A 22010-nucleotide genomic window follows, 5' to 3' on the forward strand; every position below is an offset into this window, starting at 1 on the left:
ATGGGTTTTACAAACAGGCATACCCCCCCCCCTTTTTTTTTTCCTCCTGTTTGCAGTCAGTATCACAGAATCGTTAGGGCTGGAAAGGACCTTAAGATCATCTAGTTCCAACCCCCCTGCCATGGGCAGGGACACCTCACACTAAACCATATCACCCAAGGCTTCGTCCAACCTGGTCTTGAACACTGCTAGGGATGGAGCATTCACAACCTCCCTGGGCAACCCATTCCAGTGCCTCACCACCCTGACAGGAAATAATTTCCTCCTTGCATCCAATCTAAACTTCCCCTGTGTAAGTTTTAACCCGTTACCCCTTGTCCTGTCACTACAGTCCCTAATGAAGAGTCCATCCCCAGCATCCCTAAAGGCCCCCTTCAGATACTGGAAGGCCGCTATGAGGTCTCCAAGCGGCCTTCTCTTCTCCAGGCTGAACAGCCCCAACTTTCTCAGCCCATCTTCATACAGGAAGCACTCCACTCCACTCCCCTGATCATCCTCATGGCCCTTCCCTGGACTTGTTCCAACAGTTCCATGTCCTTTTTATGTTGAGGACACCAGAACTATACACAATACTCCAAGTGAGGTCTCACAAGAGCAGAGGGGCAGGATCACCTCCTTCGACCTGCTGGTCACACTCTTTTTGATGCAGCCCAGGATACAGTTGGCTTCCTAGGCTGCAAGCGCACACTGCCTGCTCATGTTCATTTTCTCATCGACCAACACCCCCAAGTCCTTCTCCACAGGGCTGCTCTGAATCTCTTCTTTGCCCAACCTGTAGCTGTGCCTGGGATTGCTCCGACCCAGGTGTAGGACCTTGCACTTGGCTTGGTTAAACCTCATGAGGTTGGCATCAGCCCACCTCACAAGCGTGTCGAGGTCCCTCTGGATGGCATTCATTCCCTCCAGCATATCAACCAAACCACACAGCTTGGTGTCATCAGCAAACTAGCTGAGGGTGCACTCAATCCCACTGTCCATGTCAGTGGTGAAGATGTTAAACAAGACCGGTCCCAACATCGTTCCTTTAGGGACACCACTCGTTACTGGTCTCCAGCTGGACATTGAGCCATTGACCACAACTCTTTGTATACAGCCATCCAGCTAGTTCTTTATCCACTGAGTGGTCCATCCATCAAATTGATGTCTCTCCAATTTAGAGACAAGGATGTCATGTGGGACAGTGTCGAACGCTTTACACAAGTCCAGGCAGATGACATCAACTGCTCTGCACCAGTATGTATGTCTATAAGATGGAAAGTAACTGCAGAAGGCTTTGGCCATCCTCCTTCCCCATTGTGACAGCTATATCTTTCCCCAGAACAGTCTCACAACTAAGCATAGTCAAAGAGCAGTTTAACAGGTAGGCAGCCTTCCCATCTCCTCCAGCAGGGCTTCCCTGATAAGAGATGAAGGTGGCACAAACATGGTTTTCTCTAAAGCAAACAGACATATATAAACCACAAAGTACTAAGTACAGCCTTTCCCAGCACTGCACTTATTCACTGTTCACTACAATTGCTCCCCATCTCCTAGGGTGTGACAGAAGTAGCCCTGAACAGGCAGCAAATCCGGAACATGAACTAGCTGGATGTGCAACCTCTTCTCAAAGATCTGCTCTGTTGGTTTAAAACCATTCCAATGATTCTCCACATGGTGCAGCACTCCCATAAAAAAAAATAAATCCTGACACAATGCAGAAAGTGGTAGGAAGATGCTTGAAGAGCTCTGAGCAGGGCTGTGCACCCCCAAGAAGAGTTTCCTACCTTGGTCTCAGCACTTCACAGACATGGCTATAATGCTTCTGAACTAAAGGTGGTTCTAGGAGTAGTTCAGCCATGGTAAAACACTCAAGAGGCTCAGCTGGATCCAAGCTGTGCATAAGGTCAAAGACCCACAGGTTATCCAGAAGTCAGATTACATAGACCAAAATTTCACACTAGACTCTCATCCATTCCTGTTGTTAGCTGCCCACAAAAATACAGAAGACTAACACCATCCAGTTATAAATAAAAGCTATACAAAAGCTTAAGAATCTTAAGCTCAGTTCTTTAGGAGCAGGTAGAAGAGGAAACCAACTTTTCCCTCTTTTTTTTTTTTTTTAAAGATAAGCCTAGGAATGTAAAACTACTTAATAAAGCTCACAAAGCTTTAAGGTAGCATCCTGTGAACATCTTGAAGTAGGATATTTTCACATGCTATCATATGCAAAACATGAAAGATTTACTACCAACAGCAGAAAGTAAGCAGCTGAGATAAGTTTCTTATATTAAGCAATTTTCTCATGGTGGAAACTTAAAGCTTTTATTTGCCAACTGCATAAATTCCATATCCACTGGCTGCTATGCCTATCAGCAGCCGTTTTCTCATTTCCTCCTTGCCATTTACAACATGGGCACTAAAACCAAAACAAATCAAATACACTAGCTCACAAACATCTGTTGCAGCTTTAAATAAAAATAAATTAAAAAAAATAAAACAACAAAACAACCAACTATTAAGCAATTGGCCTGAGAAATATTTTAGCACCTTGGAGAGAATAAGGAAAAGCAAGAAACCTAGAAAGGGCCTGTCAATGTGAAGCCACCCCAAGCAATATGTAAAAAAGCTTCAGGAATGACAGCTGCAATAGCAAACGTATAATGCAAATGTGTAGTTGCAGAAGGATGATTTCCTTATATGCTGACCCGGCAAAGGGATGGGATGCAGCCAACAGCTGTGGTGGCATTTGAAGTCCTGCTGGTGGTTACCTAACTGAGGTGTCTGTGCCAGAAGGCTGGCCTCCCCAAATAGGGCAGGGAGAAGAGCACATCCTTCCAGAGAGCAAGTCAAAGCTTGTAAGTGGATCCCTACACTAAATTGCCATCTAGAGAAACCCACCTGTCCCCCTCCATTAACCAGATGGGAGACCAAATTCTTAACTCCCAGAATGGTTTCATAATCCCTGTAAAACAGGAAAACACAGCACTGCTGCCAAAAGGGCTGCTCTCCCCTTTTCCTTTGCATACACCAGAATAAACTTGATCAAGAACTAATTCCAGCTGAAAATTAATGCAGGGAAAAAAAGTTAAGCATGTTAGAACATGTTTCTGATCTAATTCCCCACAGAAGTAAAGGAGAAGGCTCAGAGTGCCAGGGCCACCTTAAGCAGCAGTGCCAGCTTAAAGCTCTAAGCAAACCCTAGCACAAAGAACCTAGAACCATGTCCTGGAAGCTAGGTGGCTAACACTGAGCTGTGTCCCGCTCCCTTCTGTGCCATCTACCAAGTCACACTACAGTGCAATTTCCCTCTCGAGCATCCTGCAACCCTCTGGGTCACAGCCAGTTTGTGGGTGCCTTCCCGTTTAAAATCCAGTAGCATTTAACTGTGATGCCACACTACTATTTTACTCAATTGGTAGTTAATTGTGTTAACTGTGTCAAAGTTACCTTTTACTTATGCTTACGTGAAGATAGCACGCTTTGGGCCAGATGTTATCAAAAGTAATCTTTACCTTCTACCCTTATGAACTCCCAAGAGCCCAGCCAAGCTACCATTGCCATGGTTACAGGACATTACCCACAGCCAATTTGTTGTAGAATGAAGATAAACATGAATACTGTGACAATTCTACAACTACCTCCAGCTTCCCCCTTGCCATTTCTTGTTTATCGCTCTCCTTTCTACCTACAAAAGTAATCTTCCTAGTTGCTGCTCCTGCCCAGGGATCTTAGCAGAACTCTTTCAAACAGCATGTCTCATTAAAGAATTCAAAGTGATGAGACCCTTCAGCACTGACCATATTTTTCAGTCAGCAAGTAGCACACACCTGTGACTTTCTGCAATTACTCAGGATAAAGTTAACCTGGGACTTTGGATCAAGGACTCGTTAAGACATGTGCAACACATGAAAACAGTAGATACACAGGGTTCCCCAGCAAGACAGAAGAAAACTCAATTCTTTTTCTCTCTCACTCTCCCTCCTCAACTGTCTGCAGCACAAGCTCCCTCTTAATCCTTATACCCGACAGTGGCAAAGGCCCCACAGTCACAGCTCTTCCAGAACCAACACTGCTAGTTCTGCTGTAATAAGCTGTAGCCTGCAGTGGAAAGGAAAAAGTGTCATACAACAATGCCAACTGCATCAAACTTGTATGGTGAAGAAATATTAATTTACCCAACTACCAAGTACTGCATTGCAGTTACTGACAACAAATCCTATCCATGTTGAAGTCACTTGGGCTATAACTAATTTTATCTGACACAGTAAACCTTAATAATGAAAGTAGTCTGGTAGAAGCTTTTCAGCTTTATTTCTAGAAGAACCATTTTTTCCTTTTTTTACCTTTAGATTTGGAAAATTCAACTTCTATTGAGAAGACAGTAGGGATAATTTTAGTAAACATTCTTGTTCTTAAACCTCATTCCATTCTTTCTCCCTCCATTCCTAGCTAACATTCTTTAAAATTTTAGTTTTGATTCTTTCCTATTTCTTCCAATAATTGCTAGTGCAGTCTCACCAGATGAACTACTTCAGTCATACATAGAATTCTCTAGTCAAAATGGGGAAATGTAAATGAAACCCTTCCACATATCAATCATTTGGGGGGGGAAATGCTTCCCTTTTTAATCTATTAAGAAAGCTATTCTGTTTTGCTAACTTTACAGTTCATTTCAGAAGGACAAACAGGCAATTTTATCAGGTGTAAAATACAGAAAGATTTACACTTTCAAAGTAGCAGTCACAGAGGAATTCCTTTTCAGCTGATGCTAGATCATAAAAGTAATTGGTCCCTCCCTTTTAGAGTTCTTCATAATATAAAAATAATGAAGGAGCTCACAGAAGACCACTGGAATACTTGAAGGTAATAAATTGAGAACAACAGAAAACTATTTCAGGTTAAAACAACCTGTAAAATCCATTGCCATTCTATCTATCTACTGTAGGTAGATACCAGAAAAGATTAATAGTTTTCTCAAGTATTTGCAGTTATTTTACCCCCTCACACATGAATTGAGGCTGTCATTTAGGCTATTAGCAAATTGCTAACAGCAAAAAAAAAAGTGTTTCTTAACAAAAAACAACAACAAAAACAAACAAACAAAAACCAACAAAAATCACTCTGAGCAGAGGAGGTTTCTTTGGCCATCTGATGCAGCATGGTATCAAAAAGACAACACCAGACCCTACCACACCCAAGAAGAGACCAGTACAAGAGGTTTCATGGCATTCTGGAGACTTTAGTGAGCTAACAAACATTTGGAAGGCTTCATCTAGATGAATGAGTATCCAAGAACAACCTTTTGGGGAACAGCTACTCCTTTTATCTTCTTGTGAGTACTCATTAAGTAGTGACACTCTGCCTGGACAAGGGGATTCAGGCTTCAAATCAGAGGAGCAGAAAGTACTCATCCCTGGGTCCCACCCAACAGCTGCCCATGCAGGAACTGAAAGTCACATCACAAATTACACCCCGATGCTGATAAGGAAAACTAAAGTCAGCACTTAGTTAACTTAATGTCAGGCTGTCAAATCTAGAGGTGTAGTTTACTGTTGCTGCAGCAGGGACAGGAAAATCCAGGAGAGTGTTTGAAGCACCTATGGCAGAAAGGGGAGTGGACAAGAAACTCCTGGAGCCCAAGTCATCCTTGCTTTGTAATCACAGATCACAGGGAAGTTTAACTGAATTAATAAGTGTTGGAACAGATGCAAACAGAATAAAATCCAGGTGAACCCTGTACAGTAGCCCTCATGCTGCAGTTTTAATACATTTTATATACACATCTAATTCACTTGGATTCACGTTCCCAATGTTCTCATACACTGAGCCCTAAAAGTGCCATTACAATCAACCTTCAAGGTAGATTAATTAAAAATTAAAATCCTACAAAGGCACTTAACCTCAGAGGAAAAAAACCCTTCCAGCAGGAATAAGGCCTCATTTCCAAACACACTCAACTCTGTCAGAGAAGTCATCCCTACCTTTAAGCTGCCCACACCACCCCAATTATCCCTCATGTTAGCACAAGCATTTCTAAGATTGCAGCTAACTGGGAAGGAAACTTATCCAGGACAGAACTCACTCAGCCAAAGAGAAAATTATTTCCATCCAGACCACATCTCTGGTGTGCCCAACGCTCAGGCCAGCCACAAGAGAAGCACGGCCAGAAGGTTTCTCCCTGCACAGTGTCAGCTTTAAGTGCTCAGGAAACTATTGCCTCACATGGAATGCATACCACACTTTAAACCCCTTAATTTACATTTAGGTTCTTGACACTTCTGCCTGGACTGATTTGCTCTCTTCATGCTAACCATTCTTCATGCAGCTCTTTATATCAGAACACACTCTGGAGCAGGTAAGTCATACTAGTGAATGAAACTACACTGAAGAGAAAGAGGAGGGGGAAGCACTGCTTGAATGTGTAATGCTTGTTTGACAGAAAAAGTGTAGCCCCACACCTCTAAGAGCAGCATTTATAACTGCTTGAGGACCCCTTCACTTACAAGAACAAAACAAACCCCAAACACCTTAATTGGCTTTAATACTTTTCACCAGGAAGAATGAACTCATTTTACTAACTCCTCTCTCTGCCTCTTCTCAAACTTCTTAGCATTTACAGTTCTTACAACCTAAATCTCTGTATGCCTTGTGTCAAGTGAAGAGTGTAATATGACATTTTGGAGCTGGTTATACCTACTTCAGCTGGTCTTTCTCTCCTATGCTGTGGAATACCAAATTACAATACCAAAGTAATTTTTCTTGTTAAAGGGGTTTAGATTAGACCAAGTACAACCCTTTCAGTACTGTTAATGCAACAAGCAGCACTACTGATAAAGTAACAAAATCTGCTCTAACATGATTCTAACCTTGTTTTCCTAAGGAAGAATAGCCAGCTCATGGCAGAGTTGCAAAGCTACCTTTGTTATCCTTATCAACTAAAAGCTTAAAATCGTTTACAGAACTAAAATACGTTTACAGAACTAAAATACGTTTACAGAACTAAAATACTTACAAGACTATACATTACTTCTCATCTGTAATACTTTTCAGTCCTCAATGTGCATACATGCTACAAGCCCCAGGAGCAGTAAGCAGCTCCACAGGAGTACTTCTCAAGCAAGGCACAGAGTCCTGCTGCATGCAGCGATATGACAAAGCGGTGTTTAATTTCACACTAGTTCTACACCCTTTGAATTTAAGTACTTTTCTCCCTGGGTCTTCTGTCATTTATTTAGTACAAGACACTCAAAGTCTGGGTTCCAGCTGCATTTTTTATTTTTTTTCCTTAGAAATCTACTTTTAATAGTTTATCAGCTTCAAAGTACACCACTGATAAGTTTGTGGGAGCTGGAGATGCTCAGCAATAGCAAGCTTTTAAAAAGCATTTGGAATGGATCTCTATTTCACACTTTGCAAAAGTCACATCTACTCTATACATTCACTGATCAGAAAAGGGGATGCGCAGAAGATACATGGGGTGTGTGCCACTGCTAAGGACATGTTAACACTGCTGACTGACCCAAGCTGCATCCTTGCCAGGTTCTGTGCTGGCAAGAGCTTGCACACAGTGGTGGTAAGCATATAAACCAGTTACTGCTAGTAGCTAAGTTTTTATTCCTGACCTGTAACCCTGGAAAAAACTATTTCCTAAAATTTAACAACTGGTAAATTAACACAGAAGAGCCTTAAAAGTGAAGGACTTCTCCAGTCAGAAGACACTTGATGCAATGCAAACACCTCCCGTGTGGAACTATCATCTCAGAGGTCTCATCACTGGCCAAAAACCCCAGGACTCCTCAGCAGAGCATGCTTCATTGAATGGAAATATCATTTTACCAACTGCTAGTCTTTTATCCTAACTCTGATTTTCTTGAAATTCTATACAAGAGTGGTGACTATACAAAGCCACCTAGCTTTTAAGAGAACAGCATTAGAAGTGCACAGGCTTAGTGTATCACTGTTCAGGAGACACAAACCCACATGTGACATGAAGTCAAAGAAGGGCTGTAAAGATCTACATCAAACAAGGCTTCTATGTGAACTTCAGATAGAAAAGGTGGAAGCAATATTGACAAAGGACCTCACTACTTTTAACAGGCAGGAGAAAGCCCAGGACCACAATGAGCAATACTAAACTAATGAAAAATACAGACCTGTCTTTGAAAAAATAAGGATGATAGTATGCTCTTTTCTCCAGAATTTTAACAAGAGATGATATGTTGAGTTTCAGAAGGTGGCTAAAAAGGCTCCCTGGCTGCCAGCATGGGACAGCCTGCTTGAAGAGGCAGCTCTAGGATAAGAACAAATGGTAACACATAACATGACCCAACAACTGCTCTGGATCCAGTACTTCTAACCAGGGAGGGCCAGACTGATAACAGAGCAGGACAAGCATTCAATGCTATCTCCCTTCTTTGAATCTGGTGGAGCTGGAGAAAATATCCCTAAGGATTTGTTTGCACAAGCCACTCAAAGAAGATGCCTCTAAAAACATTAGAGATGTCATGTCAAGCAAGTCAGACATCTGAATATTTGATAAACTGCTCTATCATACAGTCATGGAAGCTGCCAAATTCTTCTTCATGTAGGTCAAAACGCTGGTAGAACAAGGATTCAACAGGACAAAACTATTTCAGCACACACTACAGAAGCCAAGTATAAACTAATTGGGTCAATTGCTGAAGTGAGTAGCTCAAGAGAGGTCACCTTCAACACCTAAGCTCAGCATCCAGGAGCCTCAACTCAGAGCCACCGAGGGAGCCTCAAGACCTCGACAGGACTTGCCCAAGAGCCAGCAGCTCAGCTGACACGAGCAGCTGACTCATAGGGGGCGGAGCCAGGAGAAGTGGAACCAGCCCTGACTGGGTAAAAACCTGCCCCAGGGAACGCAAGAGACCAGGGCGGGTAGAGGTAGTTTGCGCAGGCAGGCAAGCAGGATGTTGAGCGAGTGTATGACCAGGGCCCGGTCTGGGAGGTCTGCTCTGGCTGCCCAGGCAGTGGCCAGCATAGGCACCCAGACAGAGCTGATGAGAGGGGAGGCTGCAGTGCAGAGCACCTGCACTGGTCTTGTGAAGGGAGACTGCACAATGGGCAGGGCTGCACTTAGTGCTCCCTGGTGGAGGTCCTCCTGCAGCAGGTGGCTGAGCTGCGGGATGCTATTAATAGGCTGCAAGATATCAGGGAAGCTGAGAGGAAACAGGAATGCTTGCTTCAGGCCCAAACTGTGCAGGGGCCTCAAGCATCCCCTGTAGCTCATGGAGGAAAGAAGAAGGCCGTTAACCCAAGAAGCTGGGAAAGAGCAACAACAACAAAAAAAAAGGAGGAAGAGGACAATTAAAAGCAAGGGGCTTCCTCCTAAATCTGTTGTCCCACCCAGAACCACTTTACTGTCCTGCAGAGAGCTGATGAAGAAACACACTCACATCATGAACAACTGGCTGACCCGCTGCTAAAAAAGATTACTACTGATACTGCAGGGAAAATCAGTGGGTCATAGTAGTAAGGGACTCTACTTTGAAAGGAACAAAAGCACTCATCTGTTGGCCTGACCCAGTCTCAAGGGGTGGGTTGCCTACCAGGGGCTTGGATCAGGGATGTTGCAGAGAGGCTGCCTGCTCTAGTAAGTCCCACTGACTATTACCCACTTCTAGTGATCCATGTGGGTGCTAGTAATATAGATAGCAGTAGCCTGGAGAACATAAAAGGACTACAGAGCCCTGGGGGAGGTGGTTAGGGGCTCTGGAGCTCAGACAGCCTTTTCATCAATTCTCCAGATAAAGGTGAGGACCTTAAAAAGGCTAGGAGGATTGGCCAAGTTAATAAATAGTTAGAAGGGTGGTGTCATAGTCAGAAGTTTGGGTATCTTGAACACGGGACCCAAGTTAGTAGGCCAGGTCTACTAGGGGCTAGCGGAGCTGGTCTGACAAAGAAGGGGAAGAACAGTTTTGGTAGAAGGCTTGACAGGCTGGTAAAGAAAGCTTTAAACTAGATGTGTTGAGGGAGGGGGGCATCATTCCATCCCAACATACACAGTCAGTTGCCAGCACCTATAATAAATGCTTGGAGCAATGTAGAGATATTCCAGCTGCTCCAGCCAATGAGCTGGCTTCATTTGGAGCTCGGCTCAGATACTTCTATACAAACGCCCATAGCATGGGGAACAAACGAGGAATTGGAGATATGTGCACATCTACAGGGGTATGAAATAATAGGCATCACAAAAACAAGGTGGGATGGCTCCTATGACTGGAGTGTTGGAATGGAAGGTTACAGGACCCTCAGAAAAGACAGGCACAGCAGATGGGGAGGGAGAGTTGCTATTTATGTTAGGGACAGGCTGGAGTACGGAACTCTGGGGAGAGGTGAGCAGTCAGAGTTTGTGGATCAGGGTTAAAAGGAGAACTGCGATGGGGGACATTATTGTGGAGATGTGTTAAAGACCATCTGATCAAGAGGACTCTATAGATAAAGCACTATGTAGACAGACAGGAACAGCCTCATGCTCACAGGCCCTTGTTCTCATGGGAGACTTCAACCACCCTGATATCTGTTGGAGGAACAACAGCATGGCACAAGCAATCCAGGAGGATCCTTGATTGTGTGGAAGACAACTTCCTTCTGCAAGTAATAGAGGAGCTGACAAGGAGAGGTGCCATGCTTGACCTCCTGCTCACCAACAGGGAAAAACTCATTGGAAATATGATGCTACAGGGCAGCCTTAGTTGCAGCGATCAAGAAATGGTAGAATTCGAGATCCTCAGGACAGTGAGAAGAGCAAGCAGCAAGCTCACTGCTCTGGAAAGCAAGAGAGCAGACTTTGGCCTCTTCAGGAACCTGCTTAGTAAGGCTCCATGGGATACAGCCCTAGAGGGCAGTGGGGCCCAAGACTCTTGGTTGATATTCAAGGATCACCTGCTACAAGCTCAGGAGTGTTGCATCCTGACTAGAAGGAAGTGCAGCAGGAGGGCCAGGAGACCTCCTTGGATGGATGAGGAGCTCCTGAGGAAAATTTGAAGGAAAAAAGAGGCTTATAAAAGGTGGAAGCAAGGACAGGTGGCCTGGGAAGAATACAGGGATGTTGTCTGGGAAGCTAGGGACCAGGTTAGGAAAGCTAAGGCCCAGTTACAATTAAACTTGGCTAGGGATGTTAAGGATAACAAGAAGGGATTCTATAGGTATGTAGCAAATAAAAGATAGACTAGGGACAAGGTAGGCCCCCTCCGGAAGCTATTGGGAGAACTGGCTACCCTGGATTTGGAGAAGGCTGAGGTTCTTAATGACTTTTCTGCCTCGGTCTTCACTGGCAAAGGCTCTGACCACACCACCCAAGTCTTGGAAGGCAGATGCAGGGACTGTGAGAATGAAGACATTAGGCCCACTGTAGCAGAGCATTTGGTTTGAGACCATCTTAAGAACCTGAACGTACACAACTCCATGGGCCCTGATGAAATCCATCCTCAGGTCCTGAAGGAGCTGGTGAATGAAGCTGCTAAGCAACTGTCCATCATATTTGAAAAATCATGGCAGTCAGGTGAAGTTTCCAATTACTGGAAAAAGGGTAATATAACCCCCATTTTCAAGAAGAGGAAAATGGATGACCCAGGGAACTACAGACCAGTCAGTCTCACCTTTGTGCCTGGCAAAATCTTGGAGCAGATTCTCCTGGAAGGCATGCTAAGGCACATGAAAAACAACAAGGTGGTTGGTGATAGCCAGCATGGCTTCACTAAGGGGAAATCCTGCCTGACCAATTTGGTGGCTTTCTATGATGGGGCTATGGAACTGATGGACAGAGGTAGAGCAGTTGATGTCATCCACCTGGACTTGTGTAAAGCGTTCGACACTGTCCCACATGACATCCTTGTCTCTAAATTGGAGAGACAACAATTTGATAGGTGGACCACTCAAGTCGATAAAGAACTGGCTGGATGGCCGCACACAAATAGTTGTGGTCAATGGCTCAGTGTCCAGCTGGAGACCAGTAACAAGTGGTGTCCCTAAAGGAATGATGTTGGGACCGGTCTTGTTTAACATCTTCGCCACTGACATGGACAGTGGGATTGAGTGCGCCCTCAGCAAATTTGCCAAAGACACCAAGCTGTGTGGTTTGGTTGACATGCTGGAGGGAAGGAATGCCATCCAGAGAGACCTTGACGCACTTGTGAGGTGCGCTGATGCCAACTTCATGAAGTTTAACTGTGACAAGAGAAAAGTCCTACACCTGGGTTGGAGCAATCCCAGGCACAGCTACAGGTTTGGCAAAGAAGAGATTCAGAGCAGCCCTGTGGAGAAGGACTTGGGGGTGTTAGTCGATGAGAAACTTAACAGGAGCTGGCAGTGAGCGCTTGCAGCCCAGAAATCCAACTGTATCCTGGGCTGCATCAAAAGGAGTGTGACCAGCAGGGCAAAGGAGGTGATCCTGCCCCTCTACTCTGCTCTTCTGAGACCTCACTTGGAGTGTTGTGTGCAGTTCTGGTGTTCTCAACATAAAAAGGACATGGAACTAATGGAACAAGTCCAGAGGAGGGCCACGAGGATGATCAGGGGACTGGAGCACCTCCTGTATGAAGATAGGCTGAGAAAGTTGGGGCTGTTTATCCTGGAGAGGAGAAGGCTCTGTGGAGACCTCGTAGCAGCCTTCCAGTATCTGAAGGGGGCCTACAAGGATGCTGGGGATGGACTCTTCATTAGGGACTGTAGTGATAGAACAAGGGGTAATGGGTTCAAACTTAAACAGGGGAAGTTTAGATTGGATATAAGGAGGGTGGTGAGGCACTGGAATGGGTTGTCCAAGGCCAGGTTGGACAGAGCCTTGGGTGACATGGTTTAGTGGGAGGTGTCCCTTTCCCACAGCAGGGGGACTGGAACTAGATGATCTTAAGGTCCTTTCCAACCCAAACTATTCTTTGTTTCTACTCTAGGCTCATATTATGCACTAGTAGCTCAGATTAGGTAAAAGTCAACAGTAGCCATTCCTGAGCAGGAAGGATTGCATTAATGTAGAAGGTAGGCAAGGATCTAGTAATCAATGAGTACCTTTATGAGTATTCAGTATTGCCACAGGAAGCGATAAATCTCTCTTCAAAGATCAGAAGTGGCAGTAAGTTATATACTCAGCAGGAATAACGCTGGCTAACACTAACTTCTTCCATCCTCCAAAAAGAAAAAAGGTTTTAATAATCTGATAAACTTTGACTGAAAGAACTCATTTTCAAAAATCCAAGTGGATTATATGCATCTTACCTCTGCACCTGAGACAGTTCTCAGTCTTACGTTTTCCAACCTGTAATCTGAAAACTCGTTAAGTGCCTCTAAAGGGTTCTCTCACCATACATACTGGGAAAGCAAAATTAGTTTATATTGCACCTCCACTGCAAGCAGTTTAGCACACAAGAGAAAGCTACTGTTTTAAAATATAGTATTGTTACACTTATGTCAAGTATGTGCAACCCAAAATGGGGCATTTTTAATTCATTAGCATTTCCTGCTTTTATATTAAAACTCTGGATATTTGAGGAGGTTTCAAGGAAACAGGTTTGCAAATTGAATACAAGGAGACAGAAGAACAACACAAAAAGCAGTCCAAAAAAAATCACTACTTGCTCTACAGCAGTGAAAAGCTCTTCCAGGAGCCAGTCCAGAGCAAGGATGCCTCTTTCACCATTAAAGAATGAGAGATTTTAATTCCTTCCACACTGACCTTAAACATACAAAGTTTACTGCTTTATTTCAAAAGGGTAAAAAAGTTTACGAATATCCAAGTGTTTACAAATATCATTACTACTTGTGATCTCAACTGCCTTTTCAGAAAGCCTTTACTACACCACATGTTTTAGGGAGTAGTTCCACAAAGGCTTAAATAAAACTCAGAGCTGCAGTTCTCCACATCCACTTGCATCTAGTTGCCCCCACAAAGCAAATCTAGGCAACCACTTCATTGCATGGTGATGCAATTTCCAGTACACAACTAGGAGGAGATGAGGTAACAACAGTTCCCTTAATATTCCAGGGAAGCCATGACTTTTACTTTCCTAAATGCTTTGGTGTTATTCCCAACATATCAAGAGCTGTCAATTCACTTGTATAGCTTTTATCAATAGGCTGGGAAGTAAAACTGTCCACTCTCCAACATGAACATAAAAAAGAAGGCCTACAAGGACAGATCAGCGTCCATTTAGTCCAGCAGTCGCCAAAAAGCTCAAGCACAAAACACTGTGTGGAGAGAGAAATTAGTCCTGTCCATAGTTAACCACCCTTATCCCAACACCCAGATATGGGATTAGGGACCTCAGGCTTTGGACCTGACGATCTATTTCCAAACCTAAACTCTTTTAGTAAAAGAGGTTTTCCATCAACTGTGATATATTTTCCCCATTTCTTCCTCCTGCAAGCTACAGGCTCACCACAAAACTCACTGCAATTGCCTAAAAAGCTGTCCTTGTGCAAGTGCTAGGAACCACACCACTGAGCAGCAGACTGGACACAGACTGAGCTGCTGCAAATCACGAGTAGTAGCAGCAGAGCTACCTTATTTGCCTTCTTACAAACAGCCTGGAGAAACCAGAGCTGCCAAACTCAAGCATCAGGTGCTTCTGCTGAAACTCCCATCCAGAGGAGGACATGAATTACATGCAACTTACCTCTGCAGCTGAGAGTTCTCAAGCTTACGCTTTCCCCTTCTCCCCTTTTTAACATATGTGATGCATGAAAAGTACTTTTAGCTTTCAGCAATCTCCACCTACAGATGTTCAGCCTACCATCAGGCCACTGTAATGTTCTGGAGAGCTCAGAAAATGTCACACTTGTGTCAAGTCTCCACACATGATGCATTATCAGAGCTCAAAATTAAGTGTTGTTTACTCCTCCCACAGCTTTACTCTCCCTAGTTTCATTCCCAATTAAGTCAGTATTTTACTCAGCATTCACTTTATGAGGATTACTGCATGTAAAATAACTTCACACATGCATATAAATGCAATATGTAACATGATTTGATAATTTTATCTAACAAAAAAATTAAACGGTTTTACAGAGATATACTTTCTGAAGCAGATTCAATGAAAATAATCTTGCATTACCCCCACTGAGCATTTTCCATGCTGTGAATTGGGAAGGGAGAATTCCTTTAGTGATACAGGCTTGGGACTGGCTAGCTGGAGAACAGCACTGCTGACCAGGTCCCAGGGCTGCTCAGCAGACAGCAAGCTGAACACGAGCCAGCAGCATGCCCTTGCAAAGAAATAAATAACATCCTACCAACACCTCACTAATACTATAGCCACAGATAAGGATTTTTTGCAGTCGCATGTTTGGACCAAATAGATGGGACACTATTTTGACAGACCTCCTATATATCTATCAGTACCTGCTTGCTTTCTCCAGATTTCATGGTTTGATCATGTTCTAGATTTCTAAGGAAAAGTCCTAAATGTACCTCTGTTTAAAAAGAGGGAAGCCAGTGAAAGAGAAGAGGAGCTGCTCCTCATCCTTTTTCTTTGGCATGATCACCTCTCATCTGATCACCAAGTCTGACCTCTTATGAATTACAGTTCTCCAAACATATATGAAACAAAAGTTCAGTACCTTGCAGCTGCCTGAAACAACTTTCAGACTTTTTTTTTTTTCCCCACAATCTTTATTCAAAGTTAAGAAATTCAGAAATATACAGCTGTTCTTCATATCATAATCCAATGGTTAATCACCTTCACTGTGAAAAACTTAAATCTTTTAATTTGAACTTATCTTTGAAGTTATAAGTTCCTGTTATGTTTGTCAGCAAGATTTAAAAAAAGCTCATTAATATCCAGTATTATCTTGCCAGGGAGATAGCTGAGGACTCTTAATGAAGTTACCTCTCAGTTTTGACAAGAAACTGCACAGTAAATTCTTACTACTTCACTGCATGTCACTACTACTTAGGCTTCCATCAAATTGGAAAACAATTTCCCTTGCAGACAGTAATTGGGGGTGGGGAAGGGGGCTGGCACACATTTAAGTGCTGATGCCAGAATTGCACATAGTACACTGGCAATGACTTCAACCCACCCCACACAGGCAAGAGTTTCTACTAATTCCATTAATGCATTTGAGAACTACATTAGCTCCAAGGTCACAGCATCACCTTGGAAACTCATGTTCAAACCATTTATCCACTGTGACTCCAAAATGCAGTTCAGATGCTGAATTTAGGACACCACATGCCTCGATTTAAACTTGGCTGAACTGCCTTGCTCCCAGGTGTATAGCTATACAACAGCAGTCTTAGCACACACATCCCAATGGATCTACATCACCTGACAATAGCAATGGCTACACCTTAGTGCTGATTGCCTCTCCATGAACCACAGTTTCATCATGCAGGAGTTTTAAATCAGATATTTCACACCAACAAAATCGGGAATGAAAACAATTTGTGACAAGCCATCACCAGTTTTTGCTGAACATCCATGGAAACTATTCAGACTTGTAGACCCCCTGGACTGTTCCTGAACTATCCTGAACTGAATGGCATTTACTGATACTCAGTGATTTTCTGTATCCCCTATGGTCCTCAACATCAAGAGAAATACCTTTAACAATGTCAAGTTATAAGTTTAATAAGCTTTTTTCCTTAAAGCCTTATCTACTAGGATTAATTACATACTCTCCTCTCCTTAACTCAATCCTGTACTAAGAACAAATGGGAGAACTGATAAACTATAGATGTACTAACACTGTGTAGTACTAGTCATATATTACTAGCTGCCATGTTTCTTCACTCCATCTCTTTACAACTGACACATCAGAACTTCCCTGACCTCCTGGAATTTCCCTAGTGTTCCAAAGTGTATTAACTGTACAATATTCCTTCCAATATCAGATAGAGATATTCCAGTGTTAAAAGAAAAAAAAAAAAAAAATGCACTGGCCAATGCAAACACTTCCCAATATACTCTGGTGGCGGGATTTTAGAGCATATTTTTGTTTGTGTTTGGGGGTTGTTAAAAAAAAAAACAACAAAAACCAAACAAACAACAAAAACAAAACAAAAAAAAAAACCAACAAAACCACAACAACAACCACACCACACCCCCAAAAACCCAAAACAACAAAACACATCACCAGAGCGATTTCAGAAGCTTGCAAAACAGCAACCTAATTCTAAATACCTGAAAGAGAGAGCAAGGATTACTTTGATATTCCAGTAAAGGCAAATAGTATTCTTTATAGAATTGGACCAAGCTACTTTCTCCTCCACTTTAGAGATAGTTACTTTACCTGATATTTGAGACACATACAAGCTTCTAATCATGACGCATATTAATACAGACAAAGGTGTCTTTCACACTCCAAACAATCTGTGATTTAGCTTCTGTTTTGTTAGAATTTGACAAGAAAGTTTTAGATTCTGGGGAAGGAGAAGGAAAAAAAAAAAAGTAGTAAAATAAGATTTTTGGTAGAAGCTGAACTTAGTTCATGGTCTCTTGATAACAGTGAAGCTTTACAGGGAAATTCAAGAAACTTTAGAAACTTCACCAGTTTGTTGCTATGGGATAAGAATAAGACGATGCTGATAGCTGACAGACCAAGCAATTATATATTTGAGCACACTACCTGAACTATGGGGTGTAAAGGAAAATAGCCTGTGTCAGAGCTTTCTGCACTGCTACCAGTACAGTAGCCCTCCCCTATGTTACCCGGTCAGCATAACCTAACTGATCACTGCACTTCTAGTGCCTTACCTCTTAATATCACCTCCACACAGCACACTGAAATCCTCAGAGAGCTGACAGCAAAAAGTGGGAAGGCTGGAACTGAAGGGTCTCTAAAAACAAAGCTTTATGTAAGAAATGCAACTCTAAACATTTATGACCCACAACTTTATCTGCAGGGATAGTTAAAGAGTAATTCTTTAGGAAACCATTCTATCACAGATCTCCCTTAAGTAACACATGTTAACTGTGCTGTTCCTGAGAGTTGCCTCTGTGCTACTTCTGTATTTCACCTGTTAAGAACCATACTGAAAAAACATTAAAACTTGATAGTTTCAAAGTTTTTATAATCTATAATTTATAACTCCACTTTAAATTTAATTTAGACACCAAACTCGAGTTGTTCAGTGTACAGTTACTTGAATGTTAATACAATCTAAAACATAAGACTCCCTACTCATCATGTTTATTCTATTCTTTTCAAGGTTCTGTTAATCAGAAAATACTGAGAACACTCAGCTGAGCACCTACTATTTAGTTTTCATATCAAATGTGTCTAGAATAAGTATCTCAATTCCTGAAAAATTATGGATTATTGGAGAGAAGTGGGACAAGCAGCAGAACAGTGTTTTAAATGAAATTCAAATATCCTTCAGTACAAAAAAGGTGACATCTACAGTCATAACAGGACAAAGATTCTAAGTTTCAGCAAAAAAAAATCTGAAAGAACAAAAGCCACATTCTGAACAATTTTTATAAGTAGTAAATGTAAACTTTAAACAAAAAAAGGGACATTTCCTGATTCTGTGTGCATCTCTAAGATCAGGTAGCATTGTAGAGCAGTAGAGCTTAATATTGTATTTCAAGGCTTAGTACAAAGACTGGACACCAAGCATCTGAACTACAGCCAGAGGGATGAGCAGAGGTTTAAAATTAAGCAAACAAATCAGTAGAGTTCAGTAAGTCAACACAAACAATACAAACACTGAGTCAAAGCTTTGGTTTCTTGCAGCTTCAGTATGGAAGCTGAAGACCAGCAGTTCTGTGTGTGCCTTCATGGGTACAGGTAATAGCAGCAGCTGTTCCTTATTTCTCTTACACCTATTTCTAGAGCATGTACAAATACAGGAGGAAGCAGTATTTGCAATCCTAATGCTCTGTTACTCCCTTAAAGCATTACCTCACTGGTAATGGTACCTACTTCTGTAGGAACAGCAAGAGTTGCCAGGATGGAGTTTTTATGCAAGTATAATTAAGATATATATATGAAATAGCTGATGTACAAAAGCGTTCAGACAGCAGGAAGAGCTATCCAGAGGTCACAGTTCAACACAGCTTGCTGTTACAAGCGATGAAGAATCTGTTAAAGTATGAGGGATAAGGGCAAGGAATAGATCGGCTCTTCTCAGAGAGTAGATAGACCTAATAATGCTCAATATCTGACTTCCAAAAACCTTAATCAGAAAAGCAGGAGACCTTGGACATGAAGTACTAAGGGAAAGAAATTAAGTGCCAGAGTAGGCTTGATGCAGAAATTCCTCAGGAAGTTAGTAATCACATATAATTAAATTTTTAGGTAAATGCTGACTAAACAGGGGTCAGCTTCTGGCATTTTCAAAACAAGAGCAATGGCACTGCATCAGGCAGGTATCAAACTGCAGGCACAAGAGCTGGGAACAACACACACAGATTAGCCACTATTCATATTCAAGACACAGCCTGCTACTAAGGAAAGCAGTTTCTGAAATAACTCTTTCCCTGCACTTCATCAAGAGCTGCCAGAAAACTGGAGTGACGCTGTCCCAAGTTCTGTCCAAACTGGATGAGCTTCACTGTATTATTTTGGCTGCAGGCCCAATCGAGGCTGTAGGAACTCAGTTTCAAGAGTGTTAATGAAGCCATTCTGTGAGTCCTAACATCCTTTCCATGTATAGTGAGTAGACATGAAAATTAAGGTAGCCCTGTACATCCAGAAGCAAAGCAAAATGGAAGTAAAAAAAAAAAAAAAGAAAAAAATTATCAACCAAAACACCAAAAACCAAAATCCAACATTGTTTTGCCCTTATGCTAAAATTGCTCCTTCCTTCAGTTCTAATGATGTCTTCTGTTCTAAAGTAAAACATAAGGTACAGCTTAAGCAAGAACAATATAGAGTTATTTCTTATACCCAAGGGACTCTCACAAATTCAGCAGGCTCTGCAGAAGCAGAATAAACTGGAACGTGGTAAAATATTTATGCACTTCCTGCACTGAAACAAAACACACATACACTAAGCAGTAAACAGTATTTCAGATGCTTCTAATAACACCTCTGGAGCTTGTTACCAGAATTCAGTAACCAGCAGGAGGTGAGGAGCAGCCTTACATTTATTTAAGGGAGGAAGACTGAATAAGAAAAAAATACCGCAAAGAAAACACACCAAAAAAAGCCAAAAAAACACCACCACAAAAAACACCCCACCAAAAAGACACCCCACCCAAACCAAAAATAAGTCACAAACAGGAAAGCGAGCTCATTCTCATCAACAGGCAAGTGCTAAGGATTGCACTGAACAGAAAAGGATCCACACAACGTGACAAACCCCCTGTATCAGTCATTTCGTAAAAGCTAAGGCAAGGCGAATTCTGACACCGTGTAAATACATTTACTGAAGAAATCCGAAGTTGATTTAAAGAACAAAATGCCAACTGCTTAGAAACAGAGCATATGCGATTTAGTTTTCTGCATCACAAAAAGAACCCAGTTTTGTGCTCCCACCCCCCATGCAAAAGAGAGAATAAACCCGTGGTTTGTGCCGCGCTTTCGGGCTCCGGCCCTAACCGGGAGTGCGACGGCGGCCGCCCAGGCGCTACCTCGAGGGCCCCACGGCCCATGTCGAAACAAGCAATACAGCCTGTCAACCAGGTGTGCCTGAAGACACCACAGGGGCCTGGCGAAATGGCGGGGTATGGTGGGGGGGACTCCTGTTCCCCGGGCACGGCGGTGACGGGGAGCGGAGCTGGGCTGGGGGGAAGAAGGGGCGGTTGTCGGCTGGGCAGTGCGGCGAGAGCGGGGGCGCCCCCCAGCCGTGCCCACGTCCCGGTGCTGCATGGCGCTGCTCAGCCTGCCTTGCAGAGGGAGCTCGAGTCCCTCGCAGCGCCTCTCAGTCAGCAGCACACAGCAACGCAGGGAGGCGGCAGCCGGCAGGAGCGGGATACGCAGCCACCACCCTGATGTCAGGAGCCGGCCAAACACCGAGGGAGGCAGCGGGTAGAGAGCGCCGAGACGAACTCCCGCAAAGATTTGAGCTAAGGCGGCGCGAAGGAGTAGAAAGGAGGGAGATATGAAGCGGAGCAGGCCCAGCCCAGCAGGGAAGGAGGGGAGGAAGGGACGAGAAGTGAAGAGAAGAGGAGGGCCGGCGGCTCGCGTGATAGGGAAGAGGCGGTCATCAGAGCCAGCGGCGCGTTGGAGAAGACAAAGAAAAGAAAATGGAGTCGGGGCCGCTAGCGGCCTGGGCGGGTGGAAATAGACGGCAGGAAATGGACTACAGGAAGGGAAGTCCGTTCGGCCCAGCGCCGCGCTGTGGGGAATGACAGCGGTGGCAGGCAAGCACCGGCCGCCCTGGGATCGATAGAGGGAGACAAAGCCCCCCTGCTTCCCCTGCGACGGCCGCTGCGGGGCCCTAGCCTGAACCGGAGCCCCATCGTGACACCTAGAGGCCGGAGAAAGCGACTGCAAACCTCCCCGCCACCGCTTACCTGCACCCGCACCCTGCACGGAACTCGCTCCGGCCGCCGAGGCCCCGCCGACCCGGCCCGGCCCCGCACCTAGCCCCCCAGACCCCACGGAACTACCTCAACCACCACCCCACACCCAGCGCCAGACTCGCGGTTTAATCACTCCCACCGTCGCTTCAGACACAAAATGGCTGCGGGCGGCGGTAGTGCGCGTGCGCCAACACGACTGCTCGTGGACCCGCCAGCCCGGGGTGGAAAGGGGAGGGGACATCACACGGGGCGTGTTAGAAGCAGGCGAGGTCGTGGGGCGCGCGCTAACTTCAAACGTGTGCGTGCGTCCATCTGTCACGCAGGGTGGGGCAAGTTCAGCTCAGCTCCTTCCCTCCTTCCTCCCCTCCTTCCTCCCCGCCTCCTCCTTCCCCCCCCCTTCCCCCCCCCTCTTCCCCCCTCCTCTTCCCCTCCCCTCCCCCCTCCTCTTCCCCCCTTAGCTTCACCTGAGCTAACACTTCTCCCTACACTTAAGCAAGAGGGATCAAGGGCATTTTCAGTAAATTTACAAATGACACTAGGTTGGACGTGAGTGTTCATCTGCTGGAGGGTAGAAGGCTCTGTAGAGGGATCTGC

The 22010-nt window shown here is 44.0% G+C and overlaps 1 protein-coding gene across 5 annotated transcripts in view; it reads right to left on the reverse strand.

Annotated features, from left to right (window-relative positions):
• Nucleotides 1-21539, reverse strand: part of LOC130596278 (transcriptional repressor CTCF-like) — a 48721-nt gene extending 27182 nt beyond the window's left edge. For 2 of the 5 annotated variants that reach the window (XM_057403731.1, XM_057403728.1), the window contains exons 1-2: nt 21408-21539; nt 13015-13131 (exon numbers count right to left, since the gene is read on the reverse strand). The gene's annotated coding sequence lies outside the window, so the exon portion shown is untranslated. Of the gene's footprint in view, nt 1-13014; nt 13132-17699; nt 17910-21407 lie in introns of those variants that run through there. The other 3 variants (XM_057403730.1, XM_057403727.1, XM_057403729.1) reach the window with 2 other exon arrangements.
• Between the last annotated feature and the right edge of the window lie 471 nt (nt 21540-22010).

The sequence above is a fragment of the Pezoporus wallicus genome, unplaced genomic scaffold, assembly GCF_028554395.1.
Source record: "Pezoporus wallicus isolate ANWC-B61680 ecotype Strahan unplaced genomic scaffold, APGP_CSIRO_Pwel_v1 contig_13497, whole genome shotgun sequence".
NCBI lineage: Eukaryota > Metazoa > Chordata > Aves > Psittaciformes > Psittacidae > Pezoporus > Pezoporus wallicus.